The 25,473-nt window shown below is 53.0% G+C and overlaps 1 protein-coding gene across 1 annotated transcript in view; it reads left to right on the top strand.

Moving 5' to 3' along the window:
• The window catches only part of MYRFL (myelin regulatory factor like), a 1,005,707-nt gene that overhangs the window by 499,272 nt on the left and 480,962 nt on the right, over nt 1-25,473 (top strand). The window lies entirely within an intron of this gene.

Raw genomic sequence — 25,473 nt, 5'->3', positions numbered from 1 at the left:
CAGGCTCACTCGCTGCCCACACATGCTCTCCCCATGGTTCTGAGCGGTCGATTCTATCTCTAGGAGACAACAGGAGTAGTGTGAATTTAGCACATGTGCAATGAATGACCCTCACCTCCAGCTCAGTTTTAGGGCCACATGTGCAAAACTTCAGAACTGCAATTTCCTAATTGCGATTCTTAGCGAATCGTCTTTTAGGAAATAGCAATTCATAATGAAAAAAAACTTAAAGTTTTACTAGCGATTCCAAATGGGTTGCAAATTGATCTGCCTCATGAATATTAATCAGGTAGGCCGCAATTTGCGACCCATTAGTAATCACGCTCATCACAGGGATGATGGTCTGCTGGGGTCAGCAGACCACCATATCTGTGATTGTTTTTAAATAAAGCAACCTTTTTTTTTAATGCAGCCCGTTCCCTTAAAGGGATGTGTTTAAAAAAATATAAATGAAAAGTGTTCTTTTCATTTTTTAAGAGCAGGCAGTTGCTGGCCTGCTCTTAAAAATGTTTTACCGACCATTTTCAAAGGGGAAGTCCCTTGAGGCCATAATTGGCAAATGGTTTGGGACTGCATTTTGGTTGCAAAACATTCACACATACGACTGCGATTCGCTATTAGGAAGGAGCGCCCTAAACAAGCCCCTTCCGAATACTAAATCACAAAACCCAAAGTGCAATTTGGTAACAAGTTTCTGTGCCGCTATTTGTACTTTGTACATGCCAAAAAGCATTTTTGTGATCTCTAATGTCCAGATTCTGAGAATCGGGCCGTTTGCAACAAAAAAAAACGTTTCGTACATGTGACCCTTAATCGCTTACACATTTACAGGAGAATCTGTCCTCTCGGGGTACCTATGAGGCCACCCGGTACTCTGGAGCAGGTCTGTTCACGTCTTGGAGACGTAACAGAGTGACAAGAAGTTTTGGAATACATGTTGCCTGAGGCATTAAGCTGCGTTCAGCGCCACACTTGTGCTAACTCTTCAACCCAGGTGCAGGAAGCAGCAGTCCTGCCAAGTATCAAGCATCACGGGGTGGTGCTGGTAGCAATTATGTGTGACTTCTGCATTTTATTGGGGCTTCACCACATTAAAATGATTGAGCCACGCACAATTACTTGCTCCTGTTTGTGTGATGAGGCCCTATACCAGGCAGGTTTTATGAACCGGACCCAGGTCGATGAGAGATGACTACTTGGCATTGAAATTGTATTTGGCCTGACTAGATGCCAGTCTTACTTGACGGCTGGGACATGAAGTCTATTTATTTTTCCCCTGCTGGCAGATGTCGAATTTCTATGTTTCTGTGCCTTCTGAATTTCTGGTAATTTCCGTATCTGAAAGAAACAGGTTAGTATTAGATTCCTTACCTTAGAATATCCCCAGGCGTCAGTCTGGATCCGGAAACTTTTGCGTAGCAGTACCCCTGCGCGTCGGTAGGCGTCGTCTGCAGGCGTCCCCTGCGACTCCGCGTCCGTCGTTGGCGTCGTGCGCCGTGATGACGTCGCTGGAGTATATAGCCGACGCCTCCGCGCGCTGACGTCAGTTCTTCTTTTTTCCGCGCCAGTTAGCGCAGATCCGAGAAGAGCAGTACTCCGGTCTTTTGACCAAAGTTGTTGAATCTTTTGATAATCTTCTACGGTGCCGGTAGGATGCCTGGTTTTAAGAACTGTGATGACTGCGACCGCACGATGTCGGTCACGGACCATCACCGACTCTGCCTCCGGTGCCTGGGCCCCGACCACGACGTGGATGCCTGTGTCGATTGCCGGGCCTTGACGAGTAAAGCTCGGCGGGAGCGGTCCCGCAAGCTACTCGAGCTGCGGGTGTCGGCCCCGCGACGAGAGCGGTCCCGGTCCGGCCGGAGGTCAAGGGAGCGGTCGAGGGAGCGGTCGCAGAGCCGTCACGAACGCTCCGGAAGTCGTCACCATTGCTCCGGTTCCTCAGGTAGGAAACACAAGAAGTCGGGGCGTTGTCATCGTACCCCCGACTGCCCCCGACGCTCGCGCGATGCGGCCGGGGGTTCGGGTGGCCCCACCCCCGCGGCTCCGCATGAGCCGCCGGCCCGGCCTGCTCCATACCCTACGGTCCCTGGGCAAGGCGCGACGCCCGAGGAGATAGAGGAGTTCCTCATGGCCATGAGGAAGCTGTCTCCTCCGACGGGGCCTACGGCGCCTTTGGGCACTGTGTCCCCGTCCGAGGGCCCTAGCGGGTCGGGTGCTCCTGCCTCGACGCCGCCGGGTGCTTCGGCCCCAGCACCGCCGACGGCTCCGGTCCCGGCGCCACAGGGGCCTTCAGGATCGACGCCGGCTGGCCAGCCGACCTCTCCGATGCTGATTCCATCGGGGTTGCCCCCGACGCCGGTTCTCCGGCGCCGGCTCCGGGCGGCGCCGCCGCCATACCCTCTCCGACTCCGGTCACGGAGCCGGACCGGCGTCGCCCGACGCCGAGTCCCACGCCGATGGGGCCTGTGAACCCCGAGGAGCCGGTCTACTATGTTGAACCCGAATATGATGAGGGAGTAGATTACGGAGAGGATTGGGAGGTGTCTGAGGACCCTCTGACACGTGAATGTCAGTACAATGTGGACTGGGCAGGTGACTTGGGTGACGCCAGTGGTCTAGATGACTCCCCTAACCCTGGCTTTGTCTCGCCTCCTACCGTGGCTTTGGAGGAGGGGGCTGCTTATTCAGTGGTATTGATGAGGGCAGCCAAGGCCTTAAACCTTGAGCTCCCCGTCGCGGCCGTGAGGACTAACATCCTCACTGAGGTCCTCAAACCGCAGTCATGCCCACAGGAGCCACTGCTGCCGTTCAACGACGCCTTGTCTGACGTTCTTTTGGGCACGTGGTCCAGGCCCGCTTCAGGTTCGCCTGTTGATAGGAACGTGGCCAGATGCCACCGTCCGTGTACGGATGACCCCAAGTTCCTGTCCACCCATCCCACCCCTGAGAGTCTGGTGATCCAGGCCTCGACTTCCCAGACCGCATTCCCGTCGGCCCCGCCCGACAGGGAATCCGAGAGGTACGACCAGTATGGAAAGAAGGTCTTCTCGTCCCTGAGTCTGGGACTGCGGTCTTGCAACACCACATGCCTCTTGGGCCGCTACACCCACTCTCTGTGGGATACGGTCGCGGACTTGCTGCCGGAATGCCCGCCGGAGGTACGGGCAAAACTCAGCAAAGCTATGATTGAAGGCCGAGACGCAGCAAGATACTCCATCAGGTGTGGTCTTGATACGACCGACTCGCTGGGCAGAGCGATGTCCACAACGGTGGCGATTCGTCGCCACGCCTGGCTGAGATCCACCAACTTTTCGGCAGATGTCCAGAATGCCTTGATGGACATGCCGTTTGATGGCAGTCGCCTGTTTGGCGACAAAGCGGACCACGCGCTGGAGCGCTTCAAGGACTCCAGGGTCACGGCCAAGTCCTTGGGTCTCTCGACCCAGCGCCAGCAAACGGGTTCGTTTCGCTCCTTTCGTGGCCAAGGAAGGGGCGGTCCCACACGTGCTGCCAGCCACGCGCCGCAACAAAACTATCAACGGGGTGGCGGCCGTGGAAACCGCCGTGGAGGCGGTCGGGGACAACGGCGAGGTCAGACCACACCTCCCCCCGCAGCATCCGCCTCAAAGTCCTCCTAGTCCGTGCTTTCAGGCCCATGTGACGCCAGTGGGTGGCAGGGTTCGCCATCACCACTCCCGCTGGCGCACCATCACCTCGGACAGGTGGGTGCTGCAGATCGTCCGAAGGGGCTACTCCCTCCCCTTCGAGACCAATTCTCCAGCCATGCCACCGCAGAACCACCGTGTGTCGGGGGACCACTTGACACTTCTGCAGGAGGAAGTTACGGCCCTCTTGGCCAAGGGGGCCATCAAGCGCGTTCCTGGGCCAGAAGTAGGACATGGTTGCTATTCCCACTACTTTCTGGTACCCAAGAAGGACAAAGGGGGCCTACGTCCTATCTTGGATCTAAGGAACGTCAACGGCTTCCTCCGGAAGGAGAAGTTCAAGATGTTGACTTTGGCTCAGGTCTTGGCTGCTCTAGACCCGCAAGACTGGATGGTAGCGTTGGACTTGCAGGATGCGTATTTTCACATCCCCGTCCTGCCGGCCCACCGGCGTTACCTGCGGTTCACTGTAGGGCACGACCACTTTCAGTTTATCGTGCTCCCCTTCGGCCTTACCAGCGCCCCACGGGTGTTCACAAAGGTGATGGCGGTGGTCGCAGCCCATCTGCACAGGTTAGGGGCTTCAGTCTTCCACTACCTAGACGACTGGTTGTTGAAGGCGGGCTCGCCCCAGACAGTCGTCCACCACCTTCAGATGACGGCAGACCTCCTGCACGAGCTGGAGTTTTCCATCAATGTGCCGAAATCACACCTGTGTCCCTCTCAAAAGCTCCTTTTCATCGGAGCGGTTCTCGACTCGGCGCAGTTTCGGGTTTATCCTCCGGAACGGCGAGTCCAGGATATACAGGCTTTGATTCCCATCTTTCAGCCGTTATCCCGGGTTTCGGTCAAGTTGACGCTGCGGCTGCTGAGGCTGATGGCTTCCTGCATCCTTCTGGTGCATCACGCCCGGTGGCGGATGCGGGCTCTGCAGTGGGACCTGAAGTTTCAGTGGGCCCAGCATCAGGGCAACCTGTCCGACCATGTCTTGATCTCAGAGGGCACTGCAAGACAACTGCAGTGGTGGCTTACGGACCGCGATTGGGTCAGAGGCAGATCCCTCTCCCTTCCCCATCCGGAGCACGTTGTTGTGACGGACGCGTCCCTCCAGGGCTGGGGAGGCCACTTGGGAGAGGCAGAGATCAGAGGCATCTGGTCTCCGGCGGAGTCCCGGCTCCATGTAAACCTGTTGGAGTTACGGGCGGTTCGTCTAGCACTGAAGGCCTTCCTCCCCTTTGTCAGCGGGAGTGTAGTGCAGGTGTTCACGGACAACACCACCGACATGTGGTACTGCAACAAACAGGGCGGGGTGGGGTCGTGGACCCTTTGCCAGGAGGCTCTGCGCCTCTGGCAGTGGCTGGAACATCAGGGTGTGACCCTGGTGGTTCAACACCTGGCTGGCTCTCTGAACGCCAGGGCGGACGAACTCAGCCGTCGGTGCTCGATGGATCACGAATGGCGTCTGAACTCGGACATGGTGCAAGGCCTCTTTCTGCAATGGGGAGAGCCTTGGTTAGATCTATTCGCCACAGAAGACAACGCACAATGTCATCAGTTCTGCGCGTTGGAGTTACCAAGACGGCACTCGCACGGCGACGCCTTTCGGCGCGAGTGGAGTTGCGGTCTGTTATACGCCTTTCCGCCTATACCACTTCTGCCCAGAGTGCTGAAGAAGATCAGGCGCGACCCGGCCCAAGTCATCCTTGTGGCTCCAGACTGGGCTCGAAGGTACTGGTATCCCGAGCTACTCAGCATGTCAGTCGGTCCCCCGATCCGCCTGCCCCTTCAGGAGGACCTTCTGTCGCAGCAGCAGGGGACGGTCCTCCACCCGAACCTGTCCAGCATCCACCTCCATGCGTGGAGATTAAGCGGCGACAGTTGAGGCCATTTGACTTGCCTCCTGAAGTCTGTGATGTGATTCTGGCAGCCAGGCTTCCCTCCACAAAGTCGGTATACGCCTGCCGGTGGAACAGATTTGTGGCATGGTGCACAGCAAAGGCTGTGGACCCTCTTTCTGCCCCTCTCTCCGAGGTTCTCCTCTTTCTTCTCTCTCTTGCCCAGCAGGGCTCTGCTCTGGGCACTATCAAGGGCTACCTTTCTGCCCTTTCGGCCTTTCTAAGGCTACCTGATCAGCCTTCTTTGTTTAAGTCCCCTATTGTAACAAGATTCTTGAAGGGCATCACACACATGTATCCACCTGTTCCGTTTGTGATGCCTCAGTGGGACTTGAACCTGGTTGATGTGTGCTCAATTTGAGCCACTTCATTCCTGTCCTCTCCGTCTCCTGACTTTAAAGACAGCCTTCCTGGTTGCCATCACCTCTGCCAGGAGAGTGGTGAGCTCCAGGCTCTTTCTGTCACACCTCCTTTCATGTCCATTCATCCAGACAAGGTGGTTTTGAGAACTAGACCTTCTTTCCTGCCCAAAGAAGTCTCTGCTTTTCACATCGGGCAGTCCATCACCTTACCCTCCTTCTTCCCGCCTCCGCATCCTTCAAAGGATGAAGAGCGGCTCAATCGTCTGGACCCAAAACGTGCACTTTCATTTTATATGAATCGCACACGCCAGTTCCGGGTGGATGACCAACTGTTTGTTGGCTACGTGGGTGCGAAGAAGGGACGGGCGGTGCATAAACGGACCATCTCTCGATGGGTCGTTCTGTGCATCAAAGCGTGCTACTCTTTGGCTCGGAAGGAGCCTCCTGTTGGGCTGAGGGCCCATTCCACTCGGGCCACGGCGGCTACTACTGCCCTCGGCCGGGGAGTCCCCTTGCAGGACATTTGCCAGGCGGCTACGTGGGCCTCGCTGCACACATTTGCGAGGCACTACTGCCTGGACAGTCAAGTCCGGAGGGATGGCTTCTTTGGCCGTTCTGTCCTCCAGGACTTTCTGGTGTAAGTTTGTATTGGTTCGTAGACCCACCACCGGGGTTGGTATTGCTGGGGTATCTATTTTAAGGTAAGGAATCTAATACTAACCTGTTTCTTTCAGATGAACAAGTTACTTACCTTCGGTAACGATATATCTGTAAGAAACAGTAGTTAGTATTAGATTCCTTACCGCCCCACCCATCCTCCCCGTTCTGCGAACTGATACCTAGGGTTAAGGACATCCCTTTCAGGGCCCTAGTTTCAAATGGCTCCAGTGTTGGTTCTTACATGGCTCTGCGTGTTCTGGCGCGGAAAAGCTCTGTACAAAGAACTGACGTCAGCGCGTGGAGGCGGCGTCTATATACTCCAGCGATGTCATCACGGCGCACGACGCCAACGACGGACGCGGAGCCGCAGGGGACGCCTGCAGACGACGCCTACCGACGCGCAGGGGTACTGCTACGCAAAAGTTTCCGGATCCAGACTGACGCCTGGGGATATTCTAAGGTAAGGAATCTAATACTAACTACTGTTTCTTACAGATATATCGTTACCGAAGGTAAGTAACTTGTTCTACAGTGACTGAAAAAATGCAGCTATGCAAATGTTGATAAACATTATCAAAATGATATTCCCAACTTCTTATTTAAATTGTTTCCCTCTGAAAAAGGTGCTAAGTATTGTATATGAACTTACTAAATTATTTAGTTCACCAATTGCTTCTCTAGTGATTCCTTAAAGATGATTTTTATGACACTGAAATAATGAGGACCTAGGGGCTTGGCCAACCGCTGATGATAGTGTAAATCTAGGAATGTAGCTCCCGGGCCTGGGCCTGAAATCCGTGCTGAATCCCCCGATATTCCTAGCCATCCACCTTGCCCCTTACCTCAGATTGCACCAGCAGACGGGCCGCAGACCCATATTGGCCGCCTCCAGTGCCTGACCGGCAGCGCTGCTGCAATTTGAACTGCATTGGCAGTCGGTAGGCCTACACGGTTGGAGCTGCTGCTGGTGCCTTGCTGACACAGCTGCAAAGTGATCTTCTGGGCTCTCCAGGACTAAACAGTGCCAATATTGAGCCGTCTGCCACTGGCTGTGCTGCAAACCCTTAGGGCTGAGTTCTGCTGCCTGTCGGGCTCCTGCACATGGGGACAGTGTAATCAGGACTCACCTGGCAGCTTCAGCTGGGTGAGCGGGCCAGCCGGTTAGCCGGACGGGCCGCGTCTGTGGAGGCGTGGGCCCCACTGGGGACTGCCAGCCTGGGAGTGCCCCCAGGGGCCTGTTCTGGCAGTCTCAGGCTTGGGCTGCATGAGGCTGCCGGTCCCCTGAGTCCGCTGCTTGATCCAGTAGAGGCCTGCTGTGTCTGACACGGTGCCGAAGGGGCTGTGGATGTTTGGGCCTGAGCAGTAGACACATGGCAAGCAGTTTCTGGCATCCGGTGCGGGTGGCAGCCTGCCCCCTGGTTCCTGACTGTGCTCTGCAATGCTGTGGGACTCCAGGCTTGTTTGCTGTTCGGTGTCTACCTCTGCTGGACTGCACATGCCTGGACCCTGGAGTCCTGTGTGGTTCCTCCTCCCCCGGAGCCCCAAAAGCCCTACCTCTGCTGGGGATGAGGCTGTGCTGCACTACTCCCTAGATGGTTTGAGGGCTTGAGCGGTGCAGACGGGCAGGCCCCGGGCCGAGGGACGACGTGGCCTGCTTTGAGTTTTGGCCTAGCCTAAAGAGAGACTGGGCACTGTCTTCCTGTCATGAGGAGCTTTAGTGCCACACAAGGCCTATTGGACGGTCGCACTGAGGCCTGCGTGCACCTAACAAGCACCAACATTAGCTGCAGTCCTCCACTGGGAACTGCAGTACAGGCAGAGGTGAGCTGTGAGGTCTGCATCACTCCTCTAGGGGTACTGTGTTCTCACCGGCAGAGACTGGTGTGGTACACAAGGGGCAGCGCTCTGATTTTATTTATTTATTTATGAAGCTTATAAAGCGCACGGCTACCCCCAACGGGGGTGTCCCGGCGCTGTAGACTGCAGACTAGAATAGGAACAGGACAATTATGAGGTAGAAAATAGCCAGGGCTTCAATCGGCTACGAAAGAGGGGTTCAGAAGGATTGAACCTAAGATCTAGAGGAAGGTTGTTCCAGAGTTTGGCCGTCATTACAGTGAATGCTCTACCGCCCATTCTGGAGCGGCGGAACCGAGGGACTGTAAGAAGACGTAGGTTGTTAGACCGCAGAGATCTGACCGATTGGGAGAGTACAAGTCTATTTCGCAAGTATCCCGGGCCTGACCCATTAAGGGCCCGAAAAGCAAGAGTAAGCATCTTAAACTGGATGCGCCTGGAGATGGGGAGCCAATGCAACTTCTTACGAAAGGATGCAACCGACTGACGGTAGGGGATATTGCCAATCAGCCTCGCCGCCGCGTTCTGAGCGATCTGCAAACGTTCAATTTGATACAAAGGGGCCCCGGCATAGAGACTGTTGGCATAATCCAAATGTGATGTTATTAGGGCATGGGTGACCGTTCTACGGGCATCCACAGGAAGGTACGGAAAGATCTTTCTCATCATACGCAATTTCCCGAAGCAGGCTGCCGTAACCTTGTTTATTTGGGCTTTGCAAGAGAGAGCATCATCAAATTGGAAGCCCAAATTGCGAACTGTTTGGACAGGGCTGGGAGGAGGATTAAGCACGGTCGGCCACCACAGAATGGAAGGTATAGTGGCTTTTTGATTAAAAAATAAGACCTCCGTCTTATCGGTGTTGAGCCTGAGATGGTTAGAGGTCATCCAGGAACATATGTCGCCTAGACAGTGGCGAAAACTGGCGAAGCTGGAGTCAGAGTGATCCCTAAAAGAAAACACTAGCTGTGTATCATCAGCATAAGAGATAACTCTGATCCCCCAGGACTCCACCACCTTAGCCAATGGGGCAAGATACACGTTGAAAAACAGTGGGCTCAACGCAGAGCCCTGAGGCACGCCACAGACAAGGGGTTTACTCTCAGATTTAAATGGTTTGAGAAGAACCCTCTGCGTTCGTCCTTTAAGAAAGGAACTGATCCAGGACAGAGCGGAACCACCCAATCCAATCTGCCTTAGGCGATCCAATAGTATCACATGGGACACCGTATCAAAAGCGGCGGATAGGTCGATGAATACCAACATGGCCTCCTCGCCCCTATCCACACACTCTTGAATAGTCTCAGAGACCTCTAGGAGAGCCGTCTCAGTACTGAAACCAGTTCTGAAACCCGACTGGGAATCGTGTAGCAGAGAATTGGTTTCCAGATAATCCGCAAGTTGTAGCTACACAGCCTTTTCCAAGACCTTCGCTGGTTTAGGGAGAAGGGAGATGGGGCGGTAATTACAAAATTGCGCCGGATCCGCATCCACCTTCTTCAGGATGGGGACTAGCATGGCCTCCTTCCAAGCAGTCGGAAATTGGCCCGAGTGCAGTGAGGAGTTCCAGATTGAAAGGAGTGGTTCGATCAGAAGGTATTGATGAGGGCAGCCAAGGCCTTAAACCTTGAGCTCCCCGTCGCGGCCGTGAGGACTAACATCCTCACTGAGGTCCTCAAACCGCAGTCATGCCCACAGGAGCCACTGCTGCCGTTCAACGACGCCTTGTCTGACGTTCTTTTGGGCACGTGGTCCAGGCCCGCTTCAGGTTCGCCTGTTGATAGGAACGTGGCCAGATGCCACCGTCCGTGTACGGATGACCCCAAGTTCCTGTCCACCCATCCCACCCCTGAGAGTCTGGTGATCCAGGCCTCGACTTCCCAGACCGCATTCCCGTCGGCCCCGCCCGACAGGGAATCCGAGAGGTACGACCAGTATGGAAAGAAGGTCTTCTCGTCCCTGAGTCTGGGACTGCGGTCTTGCAAAACCGCATGCCTCTTTGGCCGCTACACCCACTCTCTGTGGGATACGGTCGCGGACTTGCTGCCGGAATGCCCGCCGGAGGTACGGGCAAAACTCAGCAAAGCTATGATTGAAGGCCGAGACGCAGCAAGATACTCCATCAGGTGTGGTCTTGATACGACCGACTCGCTGGGCAGAGCGATGTCCACAACGGTGGCGATTCGTCGCCACGCCTGGCTGAGATCCGCCAACTTTTCGGCAGATGTCCAGAATGCCTTGATGGACATGCCGTTTGATGGCAGCCGCCTGTTTGGCGACAAAGCGGACCACGCGCTGGAGCGCTTCAAGGACTCCAGGGTCACGGCCAAGTCCTTGGGTCTCTCGACCCAGCGCCAGCAAACGGGTTTGTTTCGCTCCTTTCGTGGCCAAGGAAGGGGCGGTCCCACACGTGCTGCCAGCCACGCGCCGCAACAAAACTATCAACGGGGTGGCGGCCGTGGAAACCGCCGTGGAGGCGGTCGGGGACAACGGCGAGGTCAGACCACACCTCCCCCCGCAGCATCCGCCTCAAAGTCCTCCTAGTCCGTGCTTTCAGGCCCATGTGACGCCAGTGGGTGGCAGGGTTCGCCATCACCACTCCCGCTGGCGCACCATCACCTCGGACAGGTGGGTGCTGCAGATCGTCCGAAGGGGCTACTCCCTCCCCTTCGAGACCAATTCTCCAGCCATGCCACCGCAGAACCACCGTGTGTCGGGGGACCACTTGACACTTCTGCAGGAGGAAGTTACGGCCCTCTTGGCCAAGGGGGCCATCAAGCGCGTTCCTGGGCCAGAAGTAGGACATGGTTGCTATTCCCACTACTTTCTGGTACCCAAGAAGGACAAAGGGGGCCTACGTCCTATCTTGGATCTAAGGAACGTCAACGGCTTCCTCCGGAAGGAGAAGTTCAAGATGTTGACTTTGGCTCAGGTCTTGGCTGCTCTAGACCCGCAAGACTGGATGGTAGCGTTGGACTTGCAGGATGCGTATTTTCACATCCCCGTCCTGCCGGCCCACCGGCGTTACCTGCGGTTCACTGTAGGGCACGAGCACTTTCAGTTTATCGTGCTCCCCTTCGGCCTTACCAGCGCCCCACGGGTGTTCACAAAGGTGATGGCGGTGGTCGCAGCCCATCTGCACAGGTTAGGGGCTTCAGTCTTCCACTACCTAGACGACTGGTTGTTGAAGGCGGGCTCGCCCCAGACAGTCGTCCACCACCTTCAGATGACGGCAGACCTCCTGCACGAGCTGGAGTTTTCCATCAATGTGCCGAAATCACACCTGTGTCCCTCTCAAAAGCTCCTTTTCATCGGAGCAGTTCTCGACTCGGCGCAGTTTCGGGTTTATCCTCCGGAACGGCGAGTCCAGGATATACAGGCTTTGATTCCCATCTTTCAGCCGTTATCCCGGGTTTCGGTCAAGTTGACGCTGCGGCTGCTGAGGCTGATGGCTTCCTGCATCCTTCTGGTGCATCACGCCCGGTGGCGGATGCGGGCTCTGCAGTGGGACCTGAAGTTTCAGTGGGCCCAGCATCAGGGCAACCTGTCCGACCATGTCTTGATCTCAGAGGGCACTGCAAGACAACTGCAGTGGTGGCTTACGGACCGCGATTGGGTCAGAGGCAGATCCCTCTCCCTTCCCCATCCGGAGCACGTTGTTGTGACGGACGCGTCCCTCCAGGGCTGGGGAGGCCACTTGGGAGAGGCAGAGATCAGAGGCATCTGGTCTCCGGCGGAGTCCCGGCTCCATGTAAACCTGTTGGAGTTACGGGCGATTCGTCTAGCACTGAAGGCCTTCCTCCCCTTTGTCAGCGGGAGTGTAGTGCAGGTGTTCACGGACAACACCACCGACATGTGGTACTGCAACAAACAGGGCGGGGTGGGGTCGTGGACCCTTTGCCAGGAGGCTCTGCGCCTCTGGCAGTGGCTGGAACATCAGGGTGTGACCCTGGTGGTTCAACACCTGGCTGGCTCTCTGAACGCCAGGGCGGACGAACTCAGCCGTCGGTGCTCGATGGATCACGAATGGCGTCTGAACTCGGACATGGTGCAAGGCCTCTTTCTGCAATGGGGAGAGCCTTGGTTAGATCTATTCGCCACAGAAGACAACGCACAATGTCATCAGTTCTGCGCGTTGGAGTTACCAAGACGGCACTCGCACGGCGACGCCTTTCGGCGCGAGTGGAGTTGCGGTCTGTTATACGCCTTTCCGCCTATACCACTTCTGCCCAGAGTGCTGAAGAAGATCAGGCGCGACCCGGCCCAAGTCATCCTTGTGGCTCCAGACTGGGCTCGAAGGTACTGGTATCCCGAGCTACTCAGCATGTCAGTCGGTCCCCCGATCCGCCTGCCCCTTCAGGAGGACCTTCTGTCGCAGCAGCAGGGGACGGTCCTCCACCCGAACCTGTCCAGCATCCACCTCCATGCGTGGAGATTAAGCGGCGACAGTTGAGGCCATTTGACTTGCCTCCTGAAGTCTGTGATGTGATTCTGGCAGCCAGGCTTCCCTCCACAAAGTCGGTATACGCCTGCCGGTGGAACAGATTTGTGGCATGGTGCACAGCAAAGGCTGTGGACCCTCTTTCTGCCCCTCTCTCCGAGGTTCTCCTCTTTCTTCTCTCTCTTGCCCAGCAGGGCTCTGCTCTGGGCACTATCAAGGGCTACCTTTCTGCCCTTTCGGCCTTTCTAAGGCTACCTGATCAGCCTTCTTTGTTTAAGTCCCCTATTGTAACAAGATTCTTGAAGGGCATCACACACATGTATCCACCTGTTCCGTTTGTGATGCCTCAGTGGGACTTGAACCTGGTTCTAACCTTCTTGATGTGTGCTCAATTTGAGCCACTTCATTCCTGTCCTCTCCGTCTCCTGACTTTAAAGACAGCCTTCCTGGTTGCCATCACCTCTGCCAGGAGAGTGGTGAGCTCCAGGCTCTTTCTGTCACACCTCCTTTCATGTCCATTCATCCAGACAAGGTGGTTTTGAGAACTAGACCTTCTTTCCTGCCCAAAGAAGTCTCTGCTTTTCACATCGGGCAGTCCATCACCTTACCCTCCTTCTTCCCGCCTCCGCATCCTTCAAAGGATGAAGAGCGGCTCAATCGTCTGGACCCAAAACGTGCACTTTCATTTTATATGAATCGCACACGCCAGTTCCGGGTGGATGACCAACTGTTTGTTGGCTACGTGGGTGCGAAGAAGGGACGGGCGGTGCATAAACGGACCATCTCTCGATGGGTCGTTCTGTGCATCAAAGCGTGCTACTCTTTGGCTCGGAAGGAGCCTCCTGTTGGGCTGAGGGCCCATTCCACTCGGGCCACGGCGGCTACTACTGCCCTCGGCCGGGGAGTCCCCTTGCAGGACATTTGCCAGGCGGCTACGTGGGCCTCGCTGCACACATTTGCGAGGCACTACTGCCTGGACAGTCAAGTCCGGAGGGATGGCTTCTTTGGCCGTTCTGTCCTCCAGGACTTTCTGGTGTAAGTTTGTATTGGTTCGTAGACCCACCACCGGGGTTGGTATTGCTGGGGTATCTATTTTAAGGTAAGGAATCTAATACTAACCTGTTTCTTTCAGATGAACAAGTTACTTACCTTCGGTAACGATATATCTGTAAGAAACAGTAGTTAGTATTAGATTCCTTACCGCCCCACCCATCCTCCCCGTTCTGCGAACTGATACCTAGGGTTAAGGACATCCCTTTCAGGGCCCTAGTTTCAAATGGCTCCAGTGTTGGTTCTTACATGGCTCTGCGTGTTCTGGCACGGAAAAGCTCTGTACAAAGAACTGACGTCAGCGCGCGGAGGCGGCGTCTATATACTCCAGCGATGTCATCACGGCGCACGACGCCAACGACGGACGCGGAGCCTTAGGGGACGCCTGCAGACGACGCCTACCGACGCGCAGGGGTACTGCTACGCAAAAGTTTCCGGATCCAGACTGACGCCTGGGGATATTCTAAGGTAAGGAATCTAATACTAACTACTGTTTCTTACAGATATATCGTTACCGAAGGTAAGTAACTTGTTCTACAGTGACTGAAAAAATGCAGCTATGCAAATGTTGATAAACATTATCAAAATGATATTCCCAACTTCTTATTTAAATTGTTTCCCTCTGAAAAAGGTGCTAAGTATTGTATATGAACTTACTAAATTATTTAGTTCACCAATTGCTTCTCTAGTGATTCCTTAAAGATGATTTTTATGACACTGAAATAATGAGGACCTAGGGGCTTGGCCAACCGCTGATGATAGTGTAAATCTAGGAATGTAGCTCCCGGGCCTGGGCCTGAAATCCGTGCTGAATCCCCCGATATTCCTAGCCATCCACCTTGCCCCTTACCTCAGATTGCACCAGCAGACGGGCCGCAGACCCATATTGGCCGCCTCCAGTGCCTGACCGGCAGCGCTGCTGCAATTTGAACTGCATTGGCAGTCGGTAGGCCTACACGGTTGGAGCTGCTGCTGGTGCCTTGCTGACACAGCTGCAAAGTGATCTTCTGGGCTCTCCAGGACTAAACAGTGCCAATATTGAGCCGTCTGCCACTGGCTGTGCTGCAAACCCTTAGGGCTGAGTTCTGCTGCCTGTCGGGCTCCTGCACATGGGGACAGTGTAATCAGGACTCACCTGGCAGCTTCAGCTGGGTGAGCGGGCCAGCCGGTTAGCCGGACGGGCCGCGTCTGTGGAGGCGTGGGCCCCACTGGGGACTGCCAGCCTGGGAGTGCCCCCAGGGGCCTGTTCTGGCAGTCTCAGGCTTGGGCTGCATGAGGCTGCCGGTCCCCTGAGTCCGCTGCTTGATCCAGTAGAGGCCTGCTGTGTCTGACACGGTGCCGAAGGGGCTGTGGATGTTTGGGCCTGAGCAGTAGACACATGGCAAGCAGTTTCTGGCATCCGGTGCGGGTGGCAGCCTGCCCCCTGGTTCCTGACTGTGCTCTGCAATGCTGTGGGACTCCAGGCTTGTTTGCTGTTCGGTGTCTACCTCTGCTGGACTGCACATGCCTGGACCCTGGAGTCCTGTGTGGTTCCTCCTCCCCCGGAGCCCCAAAAGCCCTACCTCTGCTGGGGATGAGGCTGTGCTGCACTACTCCCTAGATGGTTTGAGGGCTTGAGCGGTGCAGACGGGCAGGCCCCGGGCCGAGGGACGACGTGGCCTGCTTTGAGTTTTGGCCTAGCCTAAAGAGAGACTGGGCACTATCTTCCTGTCATGAGGAGCTTTAGTGCCACACAAGGCCTATTGGACGGTCGCACTGAGGCCTGCGTGCACCTAACAAGCACCAACATTAGCTGCAGTCCTCCACTGGGAACTGCAGTACAGGCAGAGGTGAGCTGTGAGGTCTGCATCACTCCTCTAGGGGTACTGTGTTCTCACCGGCAGAGACTGGTGTGGTACACAAGGGGCAGCGCTCTGATTTTATTTATTTATTTATGAAGCTTATAAAGCGCACGGCTACCCCCAACGGGGGTGTCCCGGCGCTGTAGACTGCAGACTAGAAAAGGAACAGGACAATTATGAGGTAGAAAATAGCCAGGGCTTCAATCGGCTACGAAAGAGGGGTTCAGAAGGATTGAACCTAAGATCTAGAGGAAGGTTGTTCCAGAGTTTGGCCGTCATTACAGTGAATGCTCTACCGCCCATTCTGGAGCAGCGGAACCGAGGGACTGTAAGAAGACGTAGGTTGTTAGACCGCAGAGATCTGACCGATTGGGAGAGTACAAGTCTCTTTCGCAAGTATCCCGGGCCTGACCCATTAAGGGCCCGAAAAGCAAGAGTAAGCATCTTAAACTGGATGCGCCTGGAGATGGGGAGCCAATGCAACTTCTTACGAAAGGATGCAACCGACTGACGGTAGGGGATATTGCCAATCAGCCTCGCCGCCGCGTTCTGAGCGATCTGCAAACGTTCAATTTGATACAAAGGGGCCCCGGCATAGAGACTGTTGGCATAATCCAAATGTGATGTTATTAGGGCATGGGTGACCGTTCTACGGGCATCCACAGGAAGGTACGGAAAGATCTTTCTCATCATACGCAATTTCCCGAAGCAGGCTGCCGTAACCTTGTTTATTTGGGCTTTGCAAGAGAGAGCATCATCAAATTGGAAGCCCAAATTGCGAACTGTTTGGACAGGGCTGGGAGGAGGATTAAGCACGGTCGGCCACCACAGAATGGAAGGTATAGTGGCTTTTTGATTAAAAAATAAGACCTCCGTCTTATCGGTGTTGAGCCTGAGATGGTTAGAGGTCATCCAGGAACATATGTCGCCTAGACAGTGGCGAAAACTGGCGAAGCTGGAGTCAGAGTGATCCCTAAAAGAAAACACTAGCTGTGTATCATCAGCATAAGAGATAACTCTGATCCCCCAGGACTCCACCACCTTAGCCAATGGGGCAAGATACACGTTGAAAAACAGTGGGCTCAACGCAGAGCCCTGAGGCACGCCACAGACAAGGGGTTTACTCTCAGATTCAAATGGTTTGAGAAGAACCCTCTGCGTTCGTCCTTTAAGAAAGGAACTGATCCAGGACAGAGCGGAACCACCCAATCCAATCTGCCTTAGGCGATCCAATAGTATCACATGGGACACCGTATCAAAAGCGGCGGATAGGTCGATGAATACCAACATGGCCTCCTCGCCCCTATCCACACACTCTTGAATAGTCTCAGAGACCTCTAGGAGAGCCGTCTCAGTACTGAAACCAGTTCTGAAACCCGACTGGGAATCGTGTAGCAGAGAATTAGTTTCCAGATAATCCGCAAGTTGTAGCTACACAGCCTTTTCCAAGACCTTCGCTGGTTTAGGGAGAAGGGAGATGGGGCGGTAATTACAAAATTGCGCCGGATCCGCATCCACCTTCTTCAGGATGGGGACTAGCATGGCCTCCTTCCAAGCAGTCGGAAATTGGCCCGAGTGCAGTGAGGAGTTCCAGATTGAAAGGAGTGGTTCGATCAGAAGGGGAGCCAGGCTACCCATGGCCTTGGGTGGGACCGGGTCTAAAGGGGAACCGGATTTACACTGAGTAAGCAACTTAAATGCAGACTCAGTAGTAAGATCTTTAAAAGCCACCAGTGACGATGTTATAGGGTCCCTGTTCTTGGAAATGGGAGGGGTTAGAACAGGTGTCAGAGCAGACGAAAAGGAGGACGTAATTTTGTCAATTTTGTCTTGAAAATATTCCGACAAACCATTACATAAGGCCTGGCTAGAGAAGTTCTGGGGTGTCATAGCGGGAGGCTTAACAAAGTCCTTTACAATATAAAAAAGAGTTTTTGCGGAGTTCTCTGCATTTTTAATTTGTAAGGCGAAGAAGTCTCTCATTGTGGACCTTTTTAATTTGATGAAATTTTTTAAGGCAGATTTATAGATACTTTTAGCCTCTGGATCATAAGTTTGTCGCCATCTGCGTTCTAATTTTTGACAGCGGCTTTTTTCCTCACGCAGGGCTGGAGAAAACCACGGGGCGGAAGGGCGGGATCTTGCACAGGTGACAGGCTGTAGGGGGCGGTGGCCTCAATGGCAAGCAATAGGGCTGAGTTGAACTGGGCCACGCTTGCGTCAATGTCGTTGGTTAATGGGTCAAGAGGGTACGAGAAAACGGGATCTAGGGCAGTGCAGGTGACTTTATGCCATTTTCTCCCGTACTCCCTACCAAGTACCACCGGACTTGGTGCAGAAGGGAACATAATATCGAACGGGAGAAGGTAATGGTCAGACCAGGTGAGGGGAAGGGAGGGGTGAACTGTGATACCGGGAAGATTTGAAAAAATTAAGTCGAGAGTATGGCCCGCTATATGCGTCGGGCCCTGGATCAATTGGAACAAGCTCAGGCCCTGCAAGGTGTCTAGTAGTTGAGTAGCCTGAGAACAGGAAGGGTCTTCAGCATGAAGATTGAAATCGCCAAGCACTATAAAGTGCGGATGTTTAAGGGAAAGGTCCGCTATAAGGTGAACTAGCAGCATTAATGAAGGAGCTGAGGCACTGGGGGGATTATACACTAGAATACCGGCCAAAATAACAGCAGCCGAATCCGAAATGGTGAAATACATGGCTTCAATCAGCCCTATATTCGTGAGTTTCTTGATAGTTAGGCGCAGGTGAAATTTCAGAATGATAGCAAGGCCACCCCCAGTTTTTCCCTCTCGGTTAATACGCATCAGAAGATAGCCAGGGGGGGTGGCTAAATGGATATCCGGTTTGGAAGTGTCTTTGATCCAGGACTCCGTAAGGAACAGGATATCCCAGCCATGTGAGACAAGTGCTGTCCAGATCTCACTAGCATGGCGGGGGAGAGAACGACAGTTGACCAAGCCAGCCCTCAGCGTCAATGGGAGACTTGTACGCTTGGCTAAGGTGGCATGTGGAGGGACACGTTCACCCCATGGAGGAAGTACCAGATCACAGTGTGGGCATTTAAAAGGGCAACCCTCCAACTTACACGGAGGGCAGCGAGAGAGCGGCGAGCATATGCCTGATCTCATTTGTAAAAGGTGCTCTCTGGTCCAGCAGATAGGGCTGACCTCAGTAAAACGAGCAGGGGGACTGGCCCTGGGCCCAGGCCAGGCGCGGACGGGCGCAGACGGGCTTGCCTTAGGCGCGCCTTGGGCGCGCCATCGCCGCGGACGGGAAGTCAGTCGACTTTTATACATAGCGAGGAGGGTGGGAGTCGTCCAAGAGCTGGACTGCTACCCTGCCTTCCCCTAATATGGCGGCGGCTATTCTCTGCGTGCCGGCGTCAGCGCCTCAATTCGGCTGCGCCCGTAGGCAATGAAGTGTAGGAGACCCCGGAGGCGATTTAAGTCTCACCTGCAAGGGTCGTGTTGCCACGAATTTAAAATCGCACCAATTACGACGGCCTTGAGCAGTGAGAGATTTTCAGGGGTATCCGAGGTGGGACTGTCCAGATCCTGGCCCCGTGCCTCTTCACCTGCGAGTAGACCAGACCCTTGAAACTAGCTGCCCTGACATGGAGTATTGCTACTGTGAGTACTTTGGGTTGGGGGAATAGCAGGGCAGCCCTATTACTCCCTCCAGCTTTTGGGTGCAGCCTCTCGGTGTGCAGTGGAGGGACTAACCTAAATCTACCGTCGAAGAATGGGCCGCACCAAGGGCAAACGGTTGGATCATGGACTCTCGGTTGGGGCACACACTAGTTCAATGATGGTTCATCTTCCACAACCGCAGATTATGTTGCACCCCCTACATTGGATCTCACCTCTAACAAGCTAGATTTCATCCTCAAGGAAATCAGGGAGAACCAGGTGGTACTAGAGCAACAACTGGGAACAACTGGTAACTCTCATTACCGATTTCCGCCTCCTTAGGGCCGATCACAAGCAGTCAACGGAGAAAGCTCGACTCAATTCAATAACACTCTCCAACATGGCCCCATGCACAAGGAACAATCTGAGGTGGTTGCTCGGCTTCAACACCAGGTTGAAGAACGCCGGCACCTGGCAGAGGACGCTGAAGGGTGCTCATGAAAAAACAACATAAGAATAATTGGCCTGCCCGAAAACAGCAAAGGCAATAACACCACCCAAATTATTGAACACTGGTAGCGCACTGTGGTGGTCCCTGACGGTCTCGCTGCAATGTTTAGCGTTGAAAGGGTGCACAGGGTCCCCACTGGGAGTCAATCCCCGGCAGCCCCACTCAGGCCAATCGTGGCTCAGATCCTCAATTATACGGATAGAGACACTTTTCTCCATAAAGCAAAAGGCCATGCACCTATACTATACGAGAATGCCAGAATCTCTTTTTTCCTAGATTATACTATACACGTTTAATGCCAAAGGCCCTCTAACCTAGGGGTCAAGAAACACCTACAGCATCTCAATCTGAAATATGCCCTCCTGTTCTCGGCTCACCTCAAAATCATCCATGACCATACGAGGCACTTCTTTGAAGACCCTGAGGCGGCATGGTCCTGGATTGAGGCCAATTTCCCAGATCTCACAATACTGGTAGAACCTACGTGCAACCCACTGTGTGAACTAGTCAATCAATGCTGCGCAATGCAATCTTGCCGCAATGGCATGTCCCTGCCCACCCCAGAACATATGCTAGAGGGCAGATGAGTGGCGTTCCAGACAGCGGCTGCGCTGTGGGATCCCGGATCCCCGGGTGAGGAGGGAACATCATCAGATGGCACGGCCACACAGACTCTGACAGCAGCCTTGCACTCTCCTCATTCATAACCCTGCAAAGGTTTAAATAAATGTTCAGCTGACACAGTGCCTTCACCACAGATTGGGTGAACTGATGCATGGATGCCTGTATTGCCCTTGCCTCTCCCCGAGACCCATGAATACATAAAGCACCCTGGATGCAATCCCTATACTCATGGACTGTTTGCATGCTCTGGTAACCGTATGTGGCAGGGGACAATAACTCTGAGTCTTATGCATCACTGGCACGGATGGGCAGATTTGAATCTCTATGCCACCCAGTTTTTATGGGGGCTTGGCTGTTTGGATCATCGGCCCAGGAGCCTATCTGTATAGGACACATCCTAAGGACTTACAGGCAGATGCGGATAGCCAATGCATTTAATTTAAGCCCCCAGGCGAATTCATTCAACTTGTCACAACGGTTGCCTTCTAAGTTTTTAGGTTGGATCGGGTATTGGGGATTTCATTGTTCGTAATGATGTGGCTACAGTTTACACTATCTTAACCCCTTTGGGCTGCTGCCATAGAGGGGCACTATCTGTATCTACTCTGACACACATGGCTATGCTACACCACTATAACTTTGCAAACTGGAATGTGAAACGGCAACGAATATACGCCCAGCTTTGCAGGCCTAAGTCCCAGATAGTATTTTTTTTACAAGAAACAGCCTAAATTCTTCGGAGTCTTATAAACTCTGCAAGAAATGGAGAAGGCAATTATACTTTACTAAATACTCTGTGTTTGTGAGGTGTGCAGCAGTGTGGATAAGAGCGGGTGGTCCCTGTGGGGTCCTATACGAACATATAGACTCTGATGGTAGGTACTCATTGATCCGGGGCAAGTGAAATGGTGCACATGTGGTACTGGGCGGCATTTATGACCCGAATACTGAACAAGATGCCTTTCTGGCATGAGTCAGTACAGTGCTAGGGGACTGAACAATGTATTCATGCATACTAGGTGGAGACTATAACGCAGTGTTAGATATAGAACTATACCGTTCACATCAGCTGCTTCCGGGGTCTGCAACGATCTAGTAAGCCAAGGCCATGTTAACATGGGTACAAGGTTACTCATTGGTGGATGCATGGCATAGTAGAAATGCTGGAATGCGCGTGAATAATCTTTCTACTCACCAACACACACACTGCATACCCACATAAGCTGTGTCTTATGCTCCCCACATTATTGCCGCACATAACTTGCATTACCTATCTCGGGAAAAGGCTATGAGACCATAACTCCTTAGAACTCCCTATGTCCTGTCCCGACCTGGATATTTATTCCCCTGCTACTGGAAGACTGCATCTTCTGGTCACATATGGCCACCACTATTGAGACCTATTTTTTGAACAATGCTAATATAGCCTCCACACCACTGATAGAATGGGAGACATTCAAAGTGGTAAGGAGGGGGACCGTGATTGGTTCTATGGTTGGTGCACGACATACTATTCTTTGTGATTTGAATAGAGTGGAGGCAAACCCGGTCACTCTGGAGCAGTATGCTGCGGCTTCCCTCGCAGGCTTGAACAGCCTACAGGATGCGCACCTTGAATAGGCGGACCTGCCGGAGCATCTCCAAGTGGTGGACTATTGTGCATGCACACAAAAGGTTCATAAGGACTCAGAAAGAGCAGGATCACTGCTTGCCCGAATGATCAGGGACTCCCCAACATCGCCCATACTTGAAATGTATATTTATACAAGGCCCTGTAGGTGGCGGACACAGAAGCACTCATTGATTTCTTACATATGATGCAGTTGCCTCAGTTATCTGTGGTGGAAGGAGCGCCACTTAAAGTACTGATTTCGGCAACAGAGATCCGGGAGGCAATTAAGGGCGTTCTCCGTCAAAAAAACCATGGTTAGATGTCCTTCTTGTGGAGTTTTATGCAGCCTATGCCACTTATCTGGAGCCCCAGTTAGAATGACTGCACCGCGCCTCACTAGAGAGGGGCACCCTCCACCAACCACAGTACAAACTCTATTAATATCACTGCTGAAACCAGGCAGAGACCATACAGACATCATGGCATATAGACCCTTGTCACTCCTAAACACAGAACTTAAAATATTAAGCAAAGTTCTGGCTAGCTGCCTCCTCCCCTTTTTCTCAAAACTCATACATGTAGTTCAATATGGATTTGTGCCCAGCCGGATTACATCTTAAACCTCCGTAGACCATACCAAGTAATGTGGGAGCTCACGGATCATCTCCCGAACGCAGGATGCCTCTCCTTAGACCTACGCCAAGCTTTCTATTCCCTTAGCTGGGAATACATGCCAGGAACCCTCGCAAGGATTTCTCCGATGTGTTAAACTATTATATACTTTCCCAATGGCACAGACTCGCATGGGAGCAAACATCTCTGGTTAGTACAAGATTCATTGGGGAACTCAACAGTGGTGCCCACTAACCCCTATCCTTTTTGTACTGGCTTTAGGGCCCCTTGCTCATAAGCTGCTTAGCGATGTGGGAAATTGGGGTATCTCGATAGGGCAGATGCCTCATGCGCTTTCCCTACCGATGATATATTATACACCAATGACCTTCGGAGCGGTGTTCAGACTGTGGCCCAGTTATTCTCCCAGTTTCCTGCAATCTCAGGGCTTGCTATTAACTTGGATAAATTAGTTAGGTACTCTGTTGGGTAGGATTTATCGCAACGGGTGATCCCCTTTGGGGAGGCTGAGATGATAGTTGCTCCCATCACTTACAAATACCTGGGAGTCCGAGACTATAGAACCCAATGGGACATACTTGATGAGAACGTATAGAGAGCTATCACCTCCTTGCGATACCAATTCACTTTTTGGACAACACTCCCCTTATCGGTGGCAGGGCCTTTAGCCATTGTAAAACTGGTCATGTTGCCATGCATGCTGTACTTTTTCACCAATTTACTGATAGTGATCCTGTCTGCTACTTTCAAAATACTGAATAAGCTATTGACTCACTTAATATGGGGCGCGGATAGGTGCCGAGTCAGTCTGGCAAAATTACAACTGCCGTTCAACGCTGGTGGCATGGGAGCTCCAGACATTAGGGCCTACTGCATGGCGAGCCAACTGCAGTGGCTCTCTTACTGGCTAGCGGGCGGTAGCCTACTGGAGATAGCAAACACTCCTGGTATGATCGCACAAGGTGCACTACATACGCTGCTGTGCCCCTCTGGAAATGATCCAGTCGCAAACCCACCATTATTAAAAGTGGTACTGACATACTGGAGGCAAGCCCTGAAATACACTGTACCCACCACACTATATGCACCCAACATTCTGCTTCTGGGACTCCCCACTTCTATCAGGATACTGTCTCTTCAGCGACTCTCCAGGTGGGAGCCAGCTGTGGTGTCCAATGTCGGTGCACTATTCGGAGATGGCACTCTACATACCCATGCTGATTTTGTGCACAAGCCCTAACACATTTTACTACATGCTAGTCTAATAAGATATATCAAGCAGGACTGGGCTCTTGATGGGGCCAAACCACAAACACATGAACTGGTGCACTTGATACACCTAATGGGCCCTCGTAGACACCTGATGTGGTGGTTTGTCTGAGGCATACCGGCACACATACCCTCAACCCTATCTCCTTTGCGGGCTAAGTGGGACACAAGCATGAGGGGGATTCTGAATGACAAAGAATGGGCCTCCCTTTCTTGCTTATCCGAGTTTTGTCTCCCACAACTCCCGACTCAAATTCGTACAATGTATGATAACTCAAAGAACATATCTTACACCACATTCCGACTACACACAATGTTCCCGGCAGTGGCAGCAGATTGACCGAAAGTACTGAACTAGACGCTGACCTCTCGCACAATATGGTCATGCCCTACCCTCTCCACCTACTAGACACAGATAGTGGTCACGTTGTGGGAGGTGGTTGGGGGGACGCTCCTGGACCACGCCAAAAAGTTGCCTGCTGGGCCTTTATCCACGTCCAAAGGGTTTCAAAGTGCATGCAAATTTAATGATCAGGCAATTATACTGGCTAAACGCCTTATAACTAGGAGCTGGAAGTCAGCACTTCACCTGCATTACCTGCCTGGAGGGAGGGGATGAAGTGATGGTGACTCGATGAAAGCGGAACACTATGCAGGAACTAACGCCACAGACTGTGGAAGATGCCCATTGCTTTGTCCTGGGATCTTCTATTAGAGGCTTTCAAAGCACTCGACACAGACTCATTCCACCCGCACATGGATGACCCACATGGAGACACGCCTGGGTGTTAATGTTTGCCCATGTACAGAGCCACGACCCAGGTAAACTAAGGTACTAGGGCTGCGAGGAGATAACAATTTCCCAATCATACCTGCCTATCTCCCAGACATCGCACACTAGGGTTTACATGCCATAACGTCTGCCATTGATGGACGATATAGACTAGATAGGAATTCGCCCCTCTTTCCTCTTTCTTTACTGTCTGCTACTGGGAGTGCACCTGTTGGCCGGTGGGTGGGGGGGTGTTTGTTGATATACCGCAGCAATAGTTACGCACATTATATGATTACTGCACTGTTGATTTATCTAGCGCCGTACCAGATTTTTCTAACACTGTATTACACGATGTCTTCATCTATATGTAAAAGGATTTCTGCTTCCATATACATCACAACAATGTATCTGGCATTCCTAACTCTGGGTTTGGATTGTACTTAGATGCCACATTGTCTATGTACCTTTTTCCTTGCTTTCTTGCATTGTTTTCATCAGAAAATCCAATAAAATCTGTTTAAATTGGTATTTATATTGCTTACGTGAATCATTACTAACTAGCCCTAATGACTATTGACATGAGAACCTTTAACTGGGACTACTTAGAACATTGTTGTTCAACAGTTAG

The sequence above is a fragment of the Lissotriton vulgaris genome, chromosome 1_1 (assembly GCF_964263255.1).
Source record: "Lissotriton vulgaris chromosome 1_1, aLisVul1.2, whole genome shotgun sequence".
In the NCBI taxonomy this organism is placed as follows: Eukaryota; Metazoa; Chordata; class Amphibia; order Caudata; family Salamandridae; genus Lissotriton; species Lissotriton vulgaris.
Note: the sequence above shows the minus strand (reverse complement) of the source record. Positions and strands in the feature narration are given on the sequence as shown.